This window comes from Hakea prostrata, chromosome 11, assembly GCF_041222555.1.
Source record: "Hakea prostrata isolate BN-2017 chromosome 11, UWA_Hpros_2, whole genome shotgun sequence".
Taxonomy (NCBI): domain Eukaryota; kingdom Viridiplantae; phylum Streptophyta; class Magnoliopsida; order Proteales; family Proteaceae; genus Hakea; species Hakea prostrata.
Genome location: NC_142610.1, coordinates 23,526,392 through 23,546,678, shown reverse-complemented (window position 1 = coordinate 23,546,678; position 20,287 = coordinate 23,526,392). Strand labels below are relative to the sequence as shown.

General features: G+C 37.3%; 1 pseudogene; it reads right to left on the bottom strand.

The window, feature by feature from the left end:
• Window positions 1–229: 229 nt before the first annotated feature.
• Window positions 230–9,328, bottom strand: LOC149001032 (uncharacterized; annotated as a pseudogene).
• Between the last annotated feature and the right edge of the window lie 10,959 nt (window positions 9,329–20,287).

The following is a 20,287-nucleotide window of genomic DNA, read 5'->3' as shown; positions in this document are numbered from 1 at the left end:
CTTTTCTTTAAATTCATGACTAATATATACACTGTTTTTCCCTTAGAAGGATGGTATAGCGATTCCTACTAGGAATGACAAAGTATGTACCAAAAAATAATTTTATTAGCATTAAATTTTATTACAAAAGTACAGAAAAAAATATATGATACAAAGTTATCTTGGCAATCAATCATGTTTTGTTACCCTTCGCTTATATTACAATTATTCGTGTTTCTTTTGTCCCTAGTTAGCTAGGACTATTCAAGGTCAGCACCAAGGCACCAACTACCAAAGCTGCAGCACCATTTGCAAAAATTGCCATCCCTAGTAGGGCATGTAAGTCTGTCTCATCTAGGCCTTTGAAGCCACTGATGGAGTTCAACTCTGAGCAAACAACGAGCATACGAGCCCCTTTATTATTCTTTGCAAGATCTTTGGCCACACGGAGCACTGAGCCACCACCATAGTATCCTAGATGGTATATCATCACACGTCAAACAGTTGGGGAAAGGCCAAGGAGTTTGATAAGCTGTAAGTCAACACGCGGTGCACCAACACTAGAAATGATAGTAAATACGATGTGAGTGATCTTTTATTTTGGCTGCCCCCACTCGTTGATAGCTTTGGTTGCTGCTTCCATGGCGAGCTTAGGTACCTCAGTCACCATAATATCTTGACGTGTGTCGAGGGATGGAGCTTTTGGATCACAAAGTAATGGATTCTCTGAGATCATTTCATCGGTGAGGTAGGTAAGGTGTTTGATGATTGTCAAACAGTTAACTGTTTTGACAAAATCAAAACAGTCGCCATTTTGAGAAAATTGAAAATCAATCAACATGAAATGATCCGTTCGCCATCATTTGAAGAAAACATGCTTCAAGAAATGATATATAATACTTACAAATACATTTGAACTTCTCCTTCAACTCAAACTTGTGCCCACTCTTGGTGGTTCTGAAGTACAAGTCTGGAAAATCAGTTTGGTACATTGTGTTGGATGGATTTGCAGTTCCAATAGCCAGAACTGTTGCTGGACCATCAGCATGCTGAGCTTCATAGATGAATCCCTCGGATCCAATAGCTTGTCTTTTGCTTTGCTGACCTCACAGTATTATTTCACATGAAATCTACATGTAGTTGGTACAAGGCTTTATATAGAAATAGAGTCCTTCTACCTCAGTGTCCAGGGGCTCTTGTAGGACTCTTGAGTTTCAGTGTTTTGGTTTACATGAAGGTAGGTGTTTTATATTACATAAAATATTGACTAGGGTTTTGTACCAATCAGTATCAAACTCTTCTTTGGCCAAAGGGTTCAATCAACAAGAGGGTCTTGACTACAATGAAACTTTTAGCCCTGTTGTTAAACACACTACTATTCGCCTAGTTCGATCTCTAGCTATCTCCCACTCTTGGCCTATTCGCCAACTTGACATCAAAATTCCTTCCTCCATGGCTTTCTAAATGAAATAGTCTAAATGATACAACCACCAGGGTTTGATGACACTCTTCATCCTAACTATGTTTGTTGATTTCACAAATCTCTTTATGGTCTCAAACAGGGCCCTCGTGATTAGTTTGATCATCTCAGTTCCTTCTTTTTGGAATTTGGTTTTGTTGGATCTAAAACTGAAACTTCTCTTTTCATTTATCATAGTATTTCTGATCCACTTTTTATCTTAATTATGTGGATGACTGATAACTCTATGAAATAGAGTTAAGATTCGTAACTTTATACTTGAGATGGCTTGATTTAGGAGTATTTTGTCTTTGTTTTAGTGTTAGTATTCATTAGATGTTGTCTTATTTAGTCTTAACATGTTGCATCTTGTTTAGTTCATTATTATCACTCATACATGAATTTCTCTTCAGATTTGTGGATGAATTTGATTGTTTCTCTTTCTCTTGAAAAATGTAGGTGAAGAGCCATAATAGGAGAAGAATCTGTCTCAAGCTTTGCTGTTGAGTTTGCTGCAGCAATACGGAGCAGAATATTCTTAGATCCAATTCAAGTGGAAATGACCAGAAGGGGCTAACTTAAGAGGACATTACTCTTGTAAATGCATGACTGTCCTCAGCCCTTGATCTAAGGAGGAATGTTCTAATCCTAGGGCCAGTGGTTCTACCCTAATGATGAGTGCATATTGTGGAAGAAAGAAGGAGGAGGCAAGGAGAGAGAGGAGATTGTAACACATGGCTAAGGAAGGGAATAGAAGACACGGCTAAGGAAAGGAGGAGAGGACATGGCTGAAGCAAGGAGAACCAGAGCTGGACTCATGTGGAAGCGTTGAAGGCTGCTGGAGAAATTGATTTGCTGGAGAAGAAGGCAGGAGCTCATGTGGAAGCATTGAAGCTTTAGTTTCTTTTCATTTTTCAAAACTTATCTGCTAATCTACTAGCTTAATGTTAACTATAACTACTGTTGTGTTTTAATGTCTGTTATGGGCTAAACTTGTGTTGTGTTGGGATGATAGTAGTACCTAACCTGAATTTTGAGATGTATTTATCATGTGTTCTTCAATTTTACTACAATACAACTTGTTGTCAATGAATTCAGCATGATATATATTGATTAATTTCGGTTCTTGATGAATCTTTCATGAACGATTATTATGATTGAGTTAGCTTGAAAGTTAATGCAGTCAAGATGTTTGTTGAATTGTGTGAGTTAGCATAACCTTTAATTAGTTTGTGTTAATTAGTAGGTTGGGTAGAAATACCCATTTACCTCACATTACCATTGATTGGATTGGGTTTAAATTACATTCATATTTCAATTCTTCATTGGAATATGCAAATGTTGATTTAGGATGCTAGCTTATGTGTATTGGAAAATACCATATTGCCATTCATTCCAAGTTCTTGATATATTTTGGGATTGTAGTATTACTTTAGTATTTGCATTATAAAATTCAAGGGAAGGGAAACTTGATTCCCAACGCACTTTTCACTCACTAAGATCCTTCTATTGCTCAATCTCTGATTTAGTTCATTAGTTTAATTAACTGTCATTTGGTCATTAAGTTAGTCAATCACTAATCAACCTTGTTAATTTCATTTGAATCAATTTTACTTTTACATTGAAAGTTAAGTATAGAATTCTCCGTCGGATCGACACTCTACTTATCATTTCTTACTTGATTGTGACACGTGCACTTGCATAACATCTTGGTACACAAGCAAAAATGACATAAATGTTATTGACTGTTTTGAAGTGTTACTATAAAAATTTATGACTGCTATTTCCTCTGTCTTTGCTGTCAAAGATTTTGGTCCCTTACATTATTTCCTTTCATGTCTGTATCTTTATTCCCTAATGGTATTCACCTTTTTCAACAAGAATATATTACTGACTTTCTTCATAGGGCCAACATGACTAATTGTCAAACTGTTACCTGTTTTGACAAAATCAAAACGTTCATTTTCTTGAGAAAGTTGAAAATCAATCTATATGAAATGATCCGATTTGCCATCATATGAAGAAATCAGGCAGCAGGAATTGATATATAATCCTTACAAATACGTTTGAACTTCTCCTTCAACTCAAACTTGTGCTCACTCTTGGTGGTTCTGAAGAACAAGTCTGGAAAATCAGTTTGGTACATTGTGTTGGATGGATTTACAGTTCCAATGGCCAGAACCGTTGCTGGACCTTCAGCATGCTGAGCTTCATAGATGAATCCCTCGGATCCCATTGCTTGTCTTTTGCTTCGCTAACCTCACAATTATTTCACATGAAATCTACAAGGAGTTAGTACAAGGCTTTATATAGAAATAGAGTCCTTCTTCCTCAGTGTCCAAGGGCTCTTGTAGTTGTGGTTCTAGGACTCTTGAGTTTCAGTGTTTTGGTTTACATGAAGGTAGGTGTTTTAGATTACATAAAATATTGACTAGGATTTTGTACCAATCAGTATCAAACTCTTCTTTGGCCAAAGGGTTCAATCAACAAGAGGGTCTTGACTACAATGAAACTTTTAGCCCTGTTGTCAAACCCACTACTATTCGCCAAGTTTGATATCTAGCTATCTCCCACTCTTGGCCTATTCGCCAACTTGACATCCAAATTCCTTCCTCCATGGCTTTCTAAATGAAATAGTCTAAATGATACAACCACCAGGGTTTGATGACACTCTTTATCCTAACTATGTTTGTTGATTTCACAAATATCTTTATGGTCTCAAACAGGGCCCTCGTGCTTAGTTTGATCGTCTGAGTTCCTTCTTTTTGGAATTTGTTTTGTTGGATCTAAAACTGACACTTCTCTTTTCATTTATCATGGTATTTCTGATCCACTTTTTATCTTAATTTCTGTGGATGACATAAATGTTATTGACAGTTCTAAAGTGTTACTATCAAAATTTATGATTGCTATTTCCTCTATCTTTCTTGGTCGAGATTTTCGTCCCTTACATTATTTTCTTTCATGTCTGTATCTTTATTCCCTAATGGTCTTCACCTTTGTCAACAAGAATATACTATTGAGTTTCTTCATAGGGCCAACATGAGTGATTGCAAGTATGTTACCAATCCTTTTTCTCCCTATACCCAGATGAGCAAAGCTCATGGCTGATCCTACACTGCACAGAATTATTATGGGAGCGCTATAGTATGCTACTATAACTCATCCTGACATACAGTTTCAATCAACAAAGTCTCTGTCAGTTTATGCAAAGTCCAACTCTTGATCATTGGTCTGTTGTCAAAAGGATTCTGCGCTACTTAAAGGGTACACTCTCTCATAGAACAGTCTTCAACAAATCCTCTAATATGACTTCAACAACCTTCTCCAATGCTGATTGGGCTGAATACCATGATGATCATAAGTCTACCAGTGCCTATGTTGTCTTCCTGGGGCCCAACATCATCTCTTGGAGTTCTTGAATATTATCCACTATTTCTCGCTCCAGTAAAGAATATTGAGCTATTGCTAATGTTGCTGCTGACCTCACTTGGCTACAAACTCTACTTCATGAGCTTCATATATTCCTAAGTGCTGCTCCTATACTCTGGTGTGATAATATTGGTGCCACCTATTACTGCAAATCCTGTCTTTCGTGCTCGTACCAAACATGTGGAGATTGAATTCCACTTTGTTCGTGACAAATTTGCCAAAGCAGATCTCCATGTTCCTTTCTTATCAAGCAAGGATCAACTGGCTGACATCTTCACCAAGCCGCTATTTACTCCACATTTCAGCACCTTGCTAGCCAACCTCAAGGTCACTTCACCTCCCTTGAGTTTGCGGGGGCGTATTAGGGATACCCAAGTGCGTGTGGATTCCGATAACATTGTCTTAAATAAATCCAAACAAACAGTTTCTCCTTTGCATCTGTGATTTGAAGTGCCCTTTTTTTTCCCTTCGTGAAACCATCATAGAGCTGGTAGACAAAGTCTTCTAATGAATTGTATAAAATATTATCTTGCGTGCAAGCTTTTTCTCTCCTATTACATTTAAGTTGAATAACTTTGCTACCGACGATGGAGAATATCGATTAACATGACAGTAGACCGATGAGGAATATTTCGTTTTGTCATAGGGATTGTCCAGGTATCGAATTGGGTATCCTTCCAAAATCAATATGATAGGATATGATATGAAATTGGGTGGCCCAAATTGAACAAAAATTCCCCCATCCTTCCTCCAAAAATTAACCTTTTTATGAACGACGTTCAATATCGCATACATTAAGCATTGCTCCTAACTCCCAACTCTATCCCCTTCTTACAGAAATCAATGATTATGGATAGAGTAAGATTCAACCAAAATAGTTACGTACAATAAGGGTTTTCCGGTTTCAGTCTTGGTTCGGGTTTGGCTTGTTTTCGGAATTATTGGGCAGCTATAATTTTGGTATCAATTTATGTTACATTTACCATGTACATAAATTCATCAGTATGACAAAATCATCTTTATTCAATGAAATTCAAAATACAAATGATAATCAATTGGGTTTTATCATTCAAAGTCAAATTAAATAACTGAATTCATATCCGAATTGGAACCGTTTAAACCTGAATGGGAACGGTTACTCTAGGTCAGCTTTCGGCTCACGCACTCACCTCATAAAACTGAACTAACACCTCAAGCTATGGAAGATCCAGTTTCTTAGTTTCTCCAGTATGATATACATAGCAACTTTAGGGAGAACAAACCATGTAGGGTCCCTTTTTTTAAGACAACCTTCCTTTCTCAACCTTCTCAACTAAAAATTCAGTAAAATTAAAACAAATTGAAACCTCCCCTTTATTGATCACAAAAATCTAACAAAGGATCTACCTATAAATATAACCCACCTCCCTTGCACATTCATATCACATAACATCTATTACAACGTCTTCATCATGGATAAGGCTTCAATCAAGCTGGCCATTTTACTCATTTTTTTGCTCAATGCTTCAGGTCTCAAACTACCTCCAATTTACTCATGCACACACACTCCATCATTTGCATAATTTTTTTTCCCTGCCAATTTGATAAATTCGTGATAATTGTATATCTTTATTCTGCAGATATGTTCCCAAGCGTCCATGGAGATGGAGTGGTAACAAATGGGGAAATAGGAGGGTCATCAGGGATACCCGATTGCGGTCCTAGGTGCCATGTTCATTGCACCATTGGCAACCGGTATTGCACATGTTTGTGCGGCGCAACTTAAAACCGAATCTACCAGCTTTGTTGGTTTGGATTGGGGGCCACTGGGTCCTAAGTTCTCTTAAATAAAATTTAAAGGGGATGGTTCCTCCTTTCCTTTGTATTAGTTTTAGTTTTATCTGATGAAACAGTACCATCCATTTAAGTAATAAATAATTTATTCTATGTTATTGCTAGTTGAGGCCTATGTAGAATCATACTTTTGTGTATAGCCTTGTAATCATTACAAAGTTTAAGATCTAATAAGGGTGTCAATCAATAAGTTTGGATTGGTTTACCCAACGATGTACGTGGTTCGGTTGATCTCAACAACCTACATTCATGGGAATGTGATTTGCTCCCTAGAGTTTGACTGCCGTACAAATTACATATTTATAGTTACAAGAGTCCTTATTTAACATTAATCTTGGACTCTTATTCTAGAGTTTGAATTACACAAGTTATCTATTTATTTTTTGTATGAACTATGTCTCATGTGTGTTTCAGTACAATTCTGAGTCCATTATAAGGCCTCAAACATGGGTGGCATGCACAACCAAAAGTCCTCAAAGAGCCATAGTCAGGCTGGACTCGAAATAATTTAAAGTGAGGAGAAGTATTGTGCAACACTTGGCTGGGTAACTAATTGATCTGAAAAATAACAGTTTCAAAAGCATACATTCAAAAAAAAATTAGGCAAGAGGCATGGGATAATAGAAATTATATAGGTTTCATAATAATGCTGATGTCGGCGTTCAACAGCCCCATTTTGTTCATTAGTGTGAGCGCAAGAAAGTCTATGTTCAATACCATGTTCTTGAAGAAAAGAAAAAACAGTTCGGTTCACCTCCCCAATCACTATGAAACCACTTAATGCAACGAGAAAAGAGATTCTCAACAAGCAACTTAAATCTCTTAAAAAAACAATAACAACTTCTGATTTAACAATCGTGGGATAACACCAAATAAATTTGTTACTAATACCTTAGTCTCAATTAGTTTTAGTTTATCCATTTCCAATATTACCCCCACATATTTAGTTAAAAATTATTATCCATGAACCATATCTCCAAACTTCGCGAGAATCTACGAATGGCAGAGGCAGAAGTGGTAGATAGTAAAGGAAGATTAATAAATGAGTTGTGCACAAGGTTTTTTTTTCAAGGTTATTCTTGTATTTCTGAAATGTTTAACTTGTTTGAATCAACATTTAACTATGATTTCCTAATAGCAAGAGATGCTATTGATATTATTTTCACCCAACAAAGGGTTTGATTGATAAATGGAATTAATCAGGGATATTGCTGAAAATTTCACTTCTTCAAAAAAAAAGAGCGAAACACTTTTCTATGTTAGGTAGAGAAGTAGACTTATGGAGTGTTGCATACGCCACTCAACTGAGCTCTTTTTCTATAAATTCTTTACTCAGGGATATTGCTGAAAATTTCACTTCTTCAAAAAAAAAAAAAAAAAAAAGCGAAACACTTTTCTATGTTAGGTAGAGAAGTAGACTTATGGAGTGTTGTCGTATGCCACTCAACTGAGCTCTTTTTCTTTAAATTCTTTACTCAGGGATATTGCTGAAAATTTCCCTTCTTCAAAAAAAGAAAATGAAACACTTTTCTATGCTAGGTAGAGAAGTAGACTTATGGAGTGTTGTCGTATGCCACACTCTCAAATTGAGCTCCTTTTCTATAAATTCATTGCTTATATATACACTGTTTTTCCCTTAGAAGGATGGTATAGTGATTCCAACTAGGAATGACAAAGTACGTATCAAAAAATAATTTTATTACCATTAAATTTTATTACAAAAGTACAAAAAAAAAACATATATGATACAAAGTTATCTTGGCAATCAATCTTGTTTTGTTACCCTTCGATTATATTACAATTATTCGTGTTTCCTTTGTCCCTAGTTAGCTAGGACTATTCTGAGTCAGCACCAACTACCAAAGCTGCAGCACCATCTGCAAAAATTGCCATCCCTAGTAGCCTTTGAAGCCACTGATGGAGTTCAACTCTGAGCAAACAATGAGCACACGAGCCCCTTTATTATTCTCTACAAGATCTTTGGCTACACAGAGCACTGAGCCACCACCATAGCATCCTAGATGGTACATCATCACGCGTCGAACAGTTGGGGAAAGGCCAAGGAGTTTGATAAGCTGTAAGTCAACACCCGGTGCATCAACACCAGAAATGATAGTGAATACGATGTGAGTGATCTTCAATTTTGGCTGCCCCCACTCGTTGATAGCTTTGGTTGCTGCTTCCATGGCCAGCTTAGGTACCTCAGTCACCATAATATCTTGACGTGTGTCGAGGGTTGGAGCTTTTGGATCACAAAGTGTTGGATTCTCAGAGATCATTTCATCGGTGAGGTAGGTAAGGCGTTTGATGATTGTCGAACTGTTGCCTGTTTTGACAAAATCAAAACGGTCATTGTTTTGAGAAAATTGAAAATCAATCAACATGAAATGATCCGTTTGCCATCATTTGAAGAAAACATGCTGCAAGAAATGATATATAATACTTACAAATACATTTGAACTTCTCCTTCAACTCAGACTTGTGCTCACTCTTGGTGGTTCTGAAGTAGGAGTCTGGAATATCAGTTTGGTACATGGTGTTGGAGGGATTTGCAGTTCCATTGACCAGAACCATTCCTGGACCTTTAGCATGCTGAGCTTCATTGATGTATCCGTCGGATCCCATTGCTTGTCTTTTGCTTCGATCACCTCATCGCGAAGAATGTTGTTTTTTGTCTTTTACACGAAATTTTACCCCTCATTCCAATTTATGTGAATGTCAAATGATATAGATATACGCTACAAGAAAAAATGAGTATTTGCGATGAAACTTTTGCCACGAACACAGGAAAGCATAGTAAATAGTACCATTAATACCACAGTCAATTGTTTTCGTAGTATTAAGTGGACCATATGCTACCGTAGATATTACCGTAGCAAATAGCCTTCTTCATAGCATGCAATATTAAGTAAACAATATGCCACAGAAGCCAATATGTCGCAAATAATCACATAAGATGGATTTTATACCACGGTAACTTTTTACCCTAGCAACTAACTAGTCCTCTTAGTGCCACAGTTGGTTGTCCCCGTTATATATAGTATAGTATATGTTACAGTATCGACCGTCCGTACCAAATTGTCATCTCAGTAAGCCTCACACAGAGATTGGATCCTCTACCCACATGTATTGGAATTAATTCCAATCAATATTGGTAGATTGTAGCCAAGTGTCAATTTGAAAAGCACGACCCTTCTTTTAAGAAAGATTAACAAATAAACTTGTTGGTGTTAAACCACCATTAACTATTTTTTCTAATACAACAAGTTTATTTATATTCATCTTGCTTTAAAGAAGGATCATGTTTTTCATGTTGACACTTGGAAACCATCTACCCATGTGATTAATTCCATTTCATGTGAGTGGAGGATCCAAACTCACTCGTTAATGAGGTGTATTGCACTTACTGCTATTGTGGAAAGGACAAGTAAGCTGAGCAGTCAAGAACACTAGACACGAATCCCAAAACACACGGAGAGGATTTGGATTCCTCCGTTTTTAGGATTTTCCCGAAGAAGAGGATCGGACGCAAGTAGAGCATCTAATCATGTGAATTAAAAAATTTCCTCTCCATGTGGATAAACGACCTGCACTCCATAAAATCTATTGACAAAGCATATTACATCTTGAATTAAATTGCTGAAATCAAAGCAAATCATTCCATAAAAAGAGATTGTCTCTCTTGCCTGTTTGAATTGAATCTCACTAGGTTATGGCTTGAAACTTATAAATATTTTCAATTAATGTAGATTACGTTAGCTGCATAAAAAAAGATGAATCAATGATAGACTTCCCTGTAAATATAATTCACCTCCCTTGCACAATCACATCGCGAAGGTAACATCTATTACAACTTCATCATAGATAAGGCTTCAATCAAGCTGGCCAATTATTCATTTTTCTGCTCAATGTTACATGTCTCAAGGAGGGATGAGAAGAAAAGGTTCCCCTCCTTGTCGTCATGGGTGCTCATATGTTTGTCCCCTCAAATTGCGTTTTATCATTTGGATTCAAAGTCGAATTATAAAACCGAATTCATATTCGAATTGGAACCGTTTAAACCTTAATGCTAACTATTGCTCTAGGTCTGGTTTCGGGTCCCACCCTCACACCTCGTAAAACTGAACTAATACCTCAAGATACGGAATATCCAGTTTCTTAGTTTCTCCAATATGATATACATAGCAACTTTAGGGAGAACAAACCATGAAGGGTCCCTTTTTTCAGGACAACCTTCCTTTCTCAACCTTCTCAACTAAAAATTCAGTAAAATAGAAGCCTCCCCTTTATTGATCACCAAAATCTAACAAAGGGATCTACCTATAAATATAACCCACCTCCCTTGCACCTTCATATCACATAACATCTATTACAACTTCTTCATCATGGATAAGGCTTCAATCACTGCTCACTGCTTCAGGTCTGTCTCTCTCTGAACTGTGTATTTCATAATTTTCTTTTGCAAATGATTAATTTTTGAGTAACATGTATTGTTTCATCTATAGGGCTGTTTGCAAGTGTGCATGGAGATGGAGTAGTGTCGATGAAAGCAGGAAGAAAATTTGGGATTCATTTAGATTGTAGTGGTCATGGGTGCGAACTTGTTTGTGGTGCCGGCCTGCTCTGCGCTTGTAAATGTCGTCGGCATCCACCCAAACCCAACAGCTTCGTTGGTTTGAATTAGGAGCCAAACGCACATGGATTTTGTTACCAAAAATAAAGTTCATCTACATTCCTAAGTGGTCGTAAATAAAATAAATAGAAGAGATGATTTCTCTTTCAACTTTATATATTGTAATTTTCATCTATATATGGGAACTATCTCTTCTATTTACCTTTCAATTTTCATTTGGAATGCCCATCTGTACCTTCTCTCATTTTTTCTTTTACTTTCTGGGTGGACGTATCTTTTGTTAGTTCATTATTTATAGTTCATTATTCCTCTCACTTGCTGCTGAATCCACAATGGAAAAATCTTGTGTTGAAGAAGCACCATGGTCGCAGCAGAGTCACATTCAATCCAAAGCTCCGGAAACTCACTCCATTCCAAAGATAAGGGCCTACCATTTCAGCTTCAAAGTTGGTCCTTAGACGCAAATAAATATAGAAGGAGCCTAGAACCCTGGTATTTTCATCACGGAAAACACCTCCTCCACCAGCATGTCCTGGATTTTCCAACGAACATCTATCAATATTTAACTCAACCCATCGATCAAAGGGAGCAACCCAAAAAATTTCCTACGGGGGAGTAGCCTCTACCACCTCTGAATTCATTCTCCTTCCTTTCATTTCGTAAACATTCTGCTCAATTTCAAAGAAAACACTACATACGGATCATCCGCTCCCTTGCACAAACTACCCCACCACATTTGTGTTTACTTTGGAGTTGCCAAAGTAAAAGCACATCATAAAACAACCTAAAATCCAGGCACCACCAAGGTGAAGTCCTTCCTTCGCTGATGCCACCAAGAAATAGTCTCATGCAGAGAGGGTTTTGCCGCCCATGGAACACCTAAGTGTGAGGCAAATATAACCCTACATGATATAGCAAATGGGCAAGTAAATAGAATATGAAATACATCCTCCATCGACTTCAGACATAGGTCAAATCTAGACGCCAGAGCCACGCCCCTCCGCCATACTTGATCATTTACTTCAAGTTTTCCGTGTTTCAAAGACCAAGCAAAAATCTGCCGTCTAGGTAACCATTCCACTTTCCATATCAAATGCGCCCAATCCACTTTATCAGTCTAAGAGCTGTGCACAGCAGAGGATTTTTTTTCTGCCTTTCTTCTAAGTTCCAAACTAATTTTATAGCAAAATCACCGAACATACTATCCCTCCAATTACACACATCCTGCTGATTCGGATCAAGTCTAGGGGTCAAATGTATCAAGGCGACTTTCTCCTTTAGAGCCATCAAGTTCACCCTAGGAGTAAACCCAGTGACCATCAATGATGCAGTCAACCACCGTAAAAGATGAGTGCCCCATAGATGCCTCCAAACCTGCATAATCAGTGACAGAAAACCGTCCCAACCACGGCTAATTCCAAAACTTAACCTTCCTCCCATCGCCAATAAGTCATTGCTCATTCTCCTGTACAAATTTCCATATTTTTCTGAGCCCACAAAAGAGAGAAGAATGCGGAATATTGTGTTTTAAATTGCCTCCTGAATCCCATGGACAATTATGCAGAGATGGCAAGGCCTACAAGTGTACCTTGATGTGATTCTGTGGAAGAAAACCCACTGCTATCGTGAGACTAATCCTATGGCTGATTTCTTGGCAAGAACAGCAGCCAAAGAAAAACAATTGGATACAATTATGATTTGGACTACCCAAATACAAGCTGAAATGGATTGGGATGCAATGCAACGGCCAAGGATTCGCTTCTATTGGTGTCGCAATATTTCTTCCTGTGTTGCTGTCTTTTGCAGAGATTCATACGTTTATACATGCGAGATCAGTTTTTTAAAATAGATGCCTTGGTTGGGAAACATTTTTTCGCTTAGGTTTACCACTTGACAAGGAATTGACGAGTGATGGGTGTATTGGGGGCAACTATTGCTGCGGGCTGGAGGGTTTGAGTGTTCTATATTCCTTGAAATCTTCTTTTCCCTCTTTTAGTAAATCTGATCTTTAATTCAAAAAAGTTAAAGCAATAGAATTACTTTTTAGAATAATGAGGTAGAACTTAGTCTAAAAAAAATGCAGTTGCTACTTCGTGTTGTTGGTCAGTGGGTTGGCCTTGCTATTGGTTTCTTAATTGAGTATTACACCAGCAATGTGTAGCAGGTTTGTAGTTGTCTGTGATTCAATTTGTAGTCTCTATTGCTTTTAGGCAGTTTTTCATACAATACTGATTGCTAATCATGTTTTTGCAGCCCCAAGCAAGATGTGGCGGATGCCAGCAGAACTGAAGCTGCCATTTATTTCATTTTTGGGTTTGCTATGGATACAAATCTGTCACCATATCCATCTTGGCCATTGCAAACTGTATATATGTAGGTTTCCATTTTGCTGCCATGTATGGTATTACTGTCACTACTTGAGAAATGCTGACACCTATTGTGTCGTACTTGCAAGGCATGAGGTCACCCATGTAATATAGTGAAAACACGGATATCGTCCCATAAGGATCGAGCAAGTCAATTACTTACCAACATCCAATAAACTTATAATTATCTGGTCAATGGAATTACTGAAAATTAATTGGAATTAATTTATTGATTATACTAACAAAACATGAGCCATAGGATCAGGGAGAAAAATGATGCTCTTGATGCTGCAGGGAACACACTGCTGCTATAGGAAAGCTTGAATACTTATTCTGCTTTTATTTATACCACTTTCTCTTGGCTGTGGAGTTGCTTGTTTTTGCTCCATTCTTGACCACACATGGTGGCCTCGTCTTCAAGTTCTTTTAACGGGATGATGTGACTAACACCAAAATAGGTGGCTTGAGATCTCCGGCCACCTATTTATCTGTAGATCTGCAGCTCTAGTTCCAATTCCCTTCACTAGCACTGCTCAATCATCCCTAGCTTTTTCTCTTCGAATGAGAAACTTCTATTCTGATTTCTCTAATTTTTACTCTGGGGACGCGTTCCGCGGTTCGAGAGTGTAATGTTGGTCTTCTTCCACGGTGCAGAGTAGTTCCCCTCACCTCTCCTAGGATTATCAAGTACCTAAATCGTACAGGCTGAGAAATGGTGAACATTTGCAAAAGCTGCTTCGTTGCCTGCTTATGATCTTTTGTTACAATGTTGTGTTTGCTTGTTTAATGAATTTGGGTAAATTATCCAGCTATGGTAGAGATCAGATATGCATGAGAAATGAGTCAAATAACAGAGAGAACATCAAAACTGTTGAGGTATTCAAACAATACTCAAATATGGTTTGGTTATTTGAATTATACCCAACATATGTTCTAATAGGAGCCATCTGATTATTTACAATCCAACGGTATAATGGGCCTTTGTGGGAGAGTCCAACTAACTTTAAAACCTAGTTTTTTTCTATGAATACTAGCTGGATGCAATGGTCTGTGTACTCCAAATTAAATACTCAAGGTGTAATACTATAATGCTTTAAACAACCTTGTACTTAAATCCTAAAGGGCCTAAACACTGACAATTTTAAAGCATTAAAAGTTTCAATCAAGTTGATCATACGAGAAGTGATCGACAAGTTCATTTGTTAGGTACTGCTAATCTTCAAATTCCTTTTTGGGTGTAAACCAACTGTAAGGTATGTTATCATTCTCTCTTCTCTTTATTTAAAATAACCATTATTTTTCTGAGTTTGAGGAATGACTTAATCAAAGAAATTTTAAATTGTTCTGCTGCTTTCGTATGGATACTCGAAAAGAATAAGTTAAACAATGGATCAAATTGAATGTGAAAGAACTAGGCAAATAAATTGTGGAGTTGAAAATGGTCATTAACTCTCCATTTTTTTTCATTTTTTTTTTCATTTTTCTTTTTTCTTTCTTTTTCCTTTTCCTTTTTTTTTTTTTTCGTGGGGGGTGGGAGGGGGTGGTTGGGAATCATGCTTTATAGGATTTGAACTCATCACATTAGGTTTTTTTGAAACTGAGGTTCATCTGGGCTAATTTGTGCGCACCTCGACTACATCCTTTGAAAAGCTTTTATATAATTAATATAGGTGGTACTTCGCCCCTGGCCCCGAGGGGATTCGAACTCATAACATCAGGTTTTGGAGACCCATCTTCAAAGCCTTGGATTTGGATTAGGGGGGCCCCTAATCCAAATCCAACCCCTTAATTTACTATGCAAACACTCCCTAACCAACTTCTGATTCTTTTTCGTACCCTCCGGCTTATGGTCATGATTTTCTTCCTTTAGTCCTATTTGGAACTTCATATTTTTCTAACCCCAATGCCAAGTAGACATGTCCCTGTGGGGATTTTTCTGAGTTCAGATCCTCTACCCCAATAGGTAAATGATTGTGCTCCCCTCACTCCCTCTCTACTATATATTTAGGAGGGATCTTTTTCTAACACCTGTGCCAGGTAGACATGTGCTTGTGAGGATTTTTATGAGTCCGGATCCTCTACCCTAATGGGTAAAGGATTGTGCTCCCCTCACCCCCACTGCACTCTATATTTAGAAAGGATCTTTGTTAACACTTATGCCAGGTAGACATGTGCTTGTGGGGATTTTTATGAGTCCGGATCCTCTACTCTGATGAGTAAGGATTGTGCTCCCCTCATCCCTCTCCACTATATATTGAAGAGGATTTGCAATTTCACTCACACCTCACAACTTAACCTAAGGCCAATGACATGGGTTCAGTCAAGCTTGCCATTTTACTCATCTTCTTGCTCGGTGCTCCAGGTCTATCTATCTATCTATCTATTTTATAATTTTATTTCACAAATGATGAACTAATCTATTTTATGATTGTGTTTCACAAATGATGAACTGATGAGATGTATGTATGTTTTATTTTCGATAGGTCTATTCTCAAATGTGGATGGAATAGATCAAGTACGAGCAAGTCTACCATTCTCAAATATGCATGGAGATGGAGTGATGAAGAAGGGGACTGAAGGGACACATGATTGTCATGAAGGCTGTGAACTTGTCTGTGGTGGTTGGACCGGTTGGACATGCATTTGTATATGCTAAGAAGCGAGAGTTTTCTCCTTGTAATTTTCCCTTAAAGCTATTTAGTAAATAGGTTGAAAATGCTCATTTCTCTTTTCTGCTAGCTTTTTTTTTCGGGAATCATGCTTTATAGGATTTGAACTCATGAGATCAGGTTTTGGAGGTTTTCTTGCTGGATTTGGATTAAGGGGGCTCGAATACAAACCCAACCCCTTTAGTTAACAATGCAAACGCTCCCTAATCAGCTTTTGATTCTTTAACCTTGAGAGGTTGTTTAGTTGGTAAGATTAGCGCCTCGGGGCTAGGGCAAAGTCCTGCCTTATATTGTATTTAAATTATATGCAAAAAATTACCCCATTAAGAATTTAGTCAAGATGCGCATAAGCTGGCCTAGACAAGCCCTCAGTTCCAAAAAAACGAAAAGGAAAGAACTTTTAATTGTTTGTAGTGCCTAGCTTATTATCATGAATTTCTTCATCTCAAGTTCTATTTGAAAGTTTGATTTTTTTTCTAATACTTATGCTAGGCAAACACGTAACATTTTTATGAGTCCGGATCCTCTACCCTAGTGAGTAAAGAGTTGTGCTCCCCTTACCCCTTTTCCACCACATATTTAAAAGAGAGCCCACCTTTGAACATATACAATCCACTTTATCAATAATTAGAGGCAGACTCTCTCTTGAATGTATGGTGAAAAAGTGTAAAACAAGCACAATCCTCTTGCTTTTCTTTTTTTTTTTTTTTCTTCTTCTTGAGAGTGGGTGGAGGATGAGGACGAAAACAGCATCATTTTACAGACGACCACCTATTGAAAATTTGTAATAAAGTCTCTACGTATATATACTCCTGTATCTTTCATTTATTTTGATGAGTATCTAACATACATAAGTCATATTTTTAGTATAAAATCATATTCTTTCATCATCTAAAAGAAGCTAAAGCCAACAAGTAGGTTTCTATTTTAGGTTTGGACTGTTCATAAAATCGTCAACACAACAAATAGTCAAGAATTTGTTGAAATTGTTTCGGTTTCACAATCTGAAATATTTCAAGGTTTGTCATCAATTTGGTACTCCAATTTTTGAGAATAAATTCTTTATATTTCTTTTGGAAGCGTAGTGGGTGCCAAGGCCAGACGAGGTTGGGAAGAGGGTTTCGATGGTGTTGTGGTTATGGGGCATGGTGGGGGTGAGACTATCGTAGAAGAACTTGGGTGGAACAACAAACTCACTATGCTCCACCTCAGGCTCAACCATGAAGGGTGTTTCTATAAAAATTTTCGTGAAACTGATATTTTCTTCCAACTCAATCATATGTTTCTTGGTAGAAAGATTATTTATTGAGAAAAAATTGAGGCAACAAGGATACCATTAGGGAGCCAAAGAGTGAAAAGCAGCCAAATGGTGGTACCCTCAACCAACCAGGCCTTTCTGGCTAGAATATCCGCCAAAAAATTGTGAATTTTAGTAATTAAGGAAAAATAACACTCCTCAAAAGCCGAGGAAAAATGACCAATGTCCCTTACAATAGGAGCAACGCATAAATGGGTTATTAGTTTCACCATGGCAGCATTGACTTAACTCTAGATTATCTGACCCAAAGATAAACCTTACGCCAGTCTTCTTGCATTGCATATAGCATACCACCCCGGAGTGCAAGAGCTTCACCAACCAACAGTGTCCCAAACTTCAATGGATCAGAGACTGCAAGAAGGATCTCTCTCCCTTACAATTTCGAGCTGTAAAACCAACCCCACTTTGCCCACTCTCGCCAACAAGAGAACCATCTGAATTGAGCTTGAACCAACCCATGGGTGGAGGCTCCCACTCTACAGATTCGCCATGCACTTCAGATTGATTGCTATTACCCACTAGTAACGTTTCACAACGAAACTCATTAGCTCTCTTAGCTGCCTCCTCCGTCACTTGTAAAGATCACTTCCTTTTATTAAAAATGCATGACATCATTTCTAGCTATCCAAAGCTGCCAGCATTGAAAGAAAATATGAGAGATAACCATCGTCTTATCCCGCTTGTCCTTAATCAGCAGCGCCCCAACCTCTTGCCACCAATAGCAGACTTTAGTATCATTGAGAAGTAGTCTATAATTAAGGATACCCTAACCGTCACTTCATCTCAAGCTTATGCGGCTAGGGTTGCTTCCAAGAGTTTCACGGCTGTTAAAAGTTCCACAATTGATCAAACACCAGTTACTACATTCAAGGTTTTCCGGAGTTCTACTGCTGTTAGAAATCCCACAGCTGATCAAACACCAATTACTGCTTCAATAAGAACTCTACAGTTGGTACTCACAAAGACTCTAGTCAACCCAAAGAAGAGTTTGAAGATGGACAAAAGAACCCTGAAAAGTGGGAATAAAGGATAATACAGATCGCAAAAGAAAGATTATGTGCCTTCCCAGTAGCTAACTTTCTAGACACCTTATAAAAGAAAGTCTTTGTGTCTAGATCTAAAGGGGAATAAATAAGTCCCAAGATATTTACAAGAAAAGTCATCTCAGGGATACCCACTATTTTTTTAAGGTGAGCTTTGTTAGAGGAAGGAACACTGGAGCTGAAGAAGATACTACTGTTTTCGAAATTAATACATTGACCAGAAAGGTCTGCATTTGCAGTCTATTATTTTGCAAGTCTGTGAAGTCATTGTTGGATTTTGATCTCTCATTGCTTCTTCTAAAGTAGGTGCTTCGAGTCATGTACTACCTAGACCTAAAAACATAAAAGAAAACTACGAGTAAATTGAATTAAAGAGAACCAAATCAGAACTAACGAAATTTAAAAATTTTATATTCAATCGAACGAACTGAACTAAAAGAACTCCTCAATGCACCAAACGACCAACCTATCTGAAAAATTATGCTTAAACTGATAATTACTTTGATGGATCAGATAAAATAAATCAATGGAACTCGAGAGGAAAAAAATAAAAAAGAAAGAAAAGAAAAGAAAAGGAAAAAGACCTAAGATGCAAGATAATAAACTCCAAACAATCCAGAATCTTAAGGTAACAATTTTGAAATCAGATTTGAACAAGAGTAAAGGGAATCAATATCTGCATACTCGATTAATGAACAGGTAGATACCTGAACTAAAACTATGAGCAGAATTAAAAGAAATAGTTATGAAACCAGTATTGAAATTGCAAAAAGAAAAAAATGCAGCAGCAGATTATACGTAAACAAACAAATTAACCATAATTTTAACGAACTAAGAAAAAAATTATAAAATAGAAGAAGAAACCAGATTAACGAAGTGTGTGTTCAATTAATTGTAATTTTAACGTTTGTCCATCTCCGGCAACAATGCCAAGAGCTTGTCAAGTTCATACTCGCATGGACATGAGGTTGCCCAAGTAATATAGACATAAGAGGGATGTCCTTCCCACAAGGAAAAAAAGAGTCAACTTACGTACTACCCTCAAAAATCACTAATAATTATCTAGTGAATCAAACTATCAAGAATTAATTAAATTTTAGCTTCTCATTATGCTAAAAAACAAGAAAGAATACATCAATATGAAAAAGAATAAAGCTTCGATTTCACCAAATATGTCATAAATTATCAATCTCCCCCCCCCCCCACCACACACACACCTTTTTTATACACTCAATTTGATCTCCAACTTTGTCAAAGAGATTCTCTAAACTGATTACCTCACCTGTTATGCATGAGGGTCATTAACATGTCAAACCCCCTTACCAGTTACGCATAGAAGATCAAATTAATAGGCTACATGAAACACAAGAATCCAACAAACAATGTTCAATAAACCACTTAACCTATTATCAATTAGATGGAATTTATCATTCTTAAACCCTAAGTCTAGCATGTATTCTCTACTTTACATGTATGAAAACATACCACAATATTCATGAATGTTGATTAAACATTCAAACATTGAGAACAAAACTAAAGAAAACAAGAGAGAGGA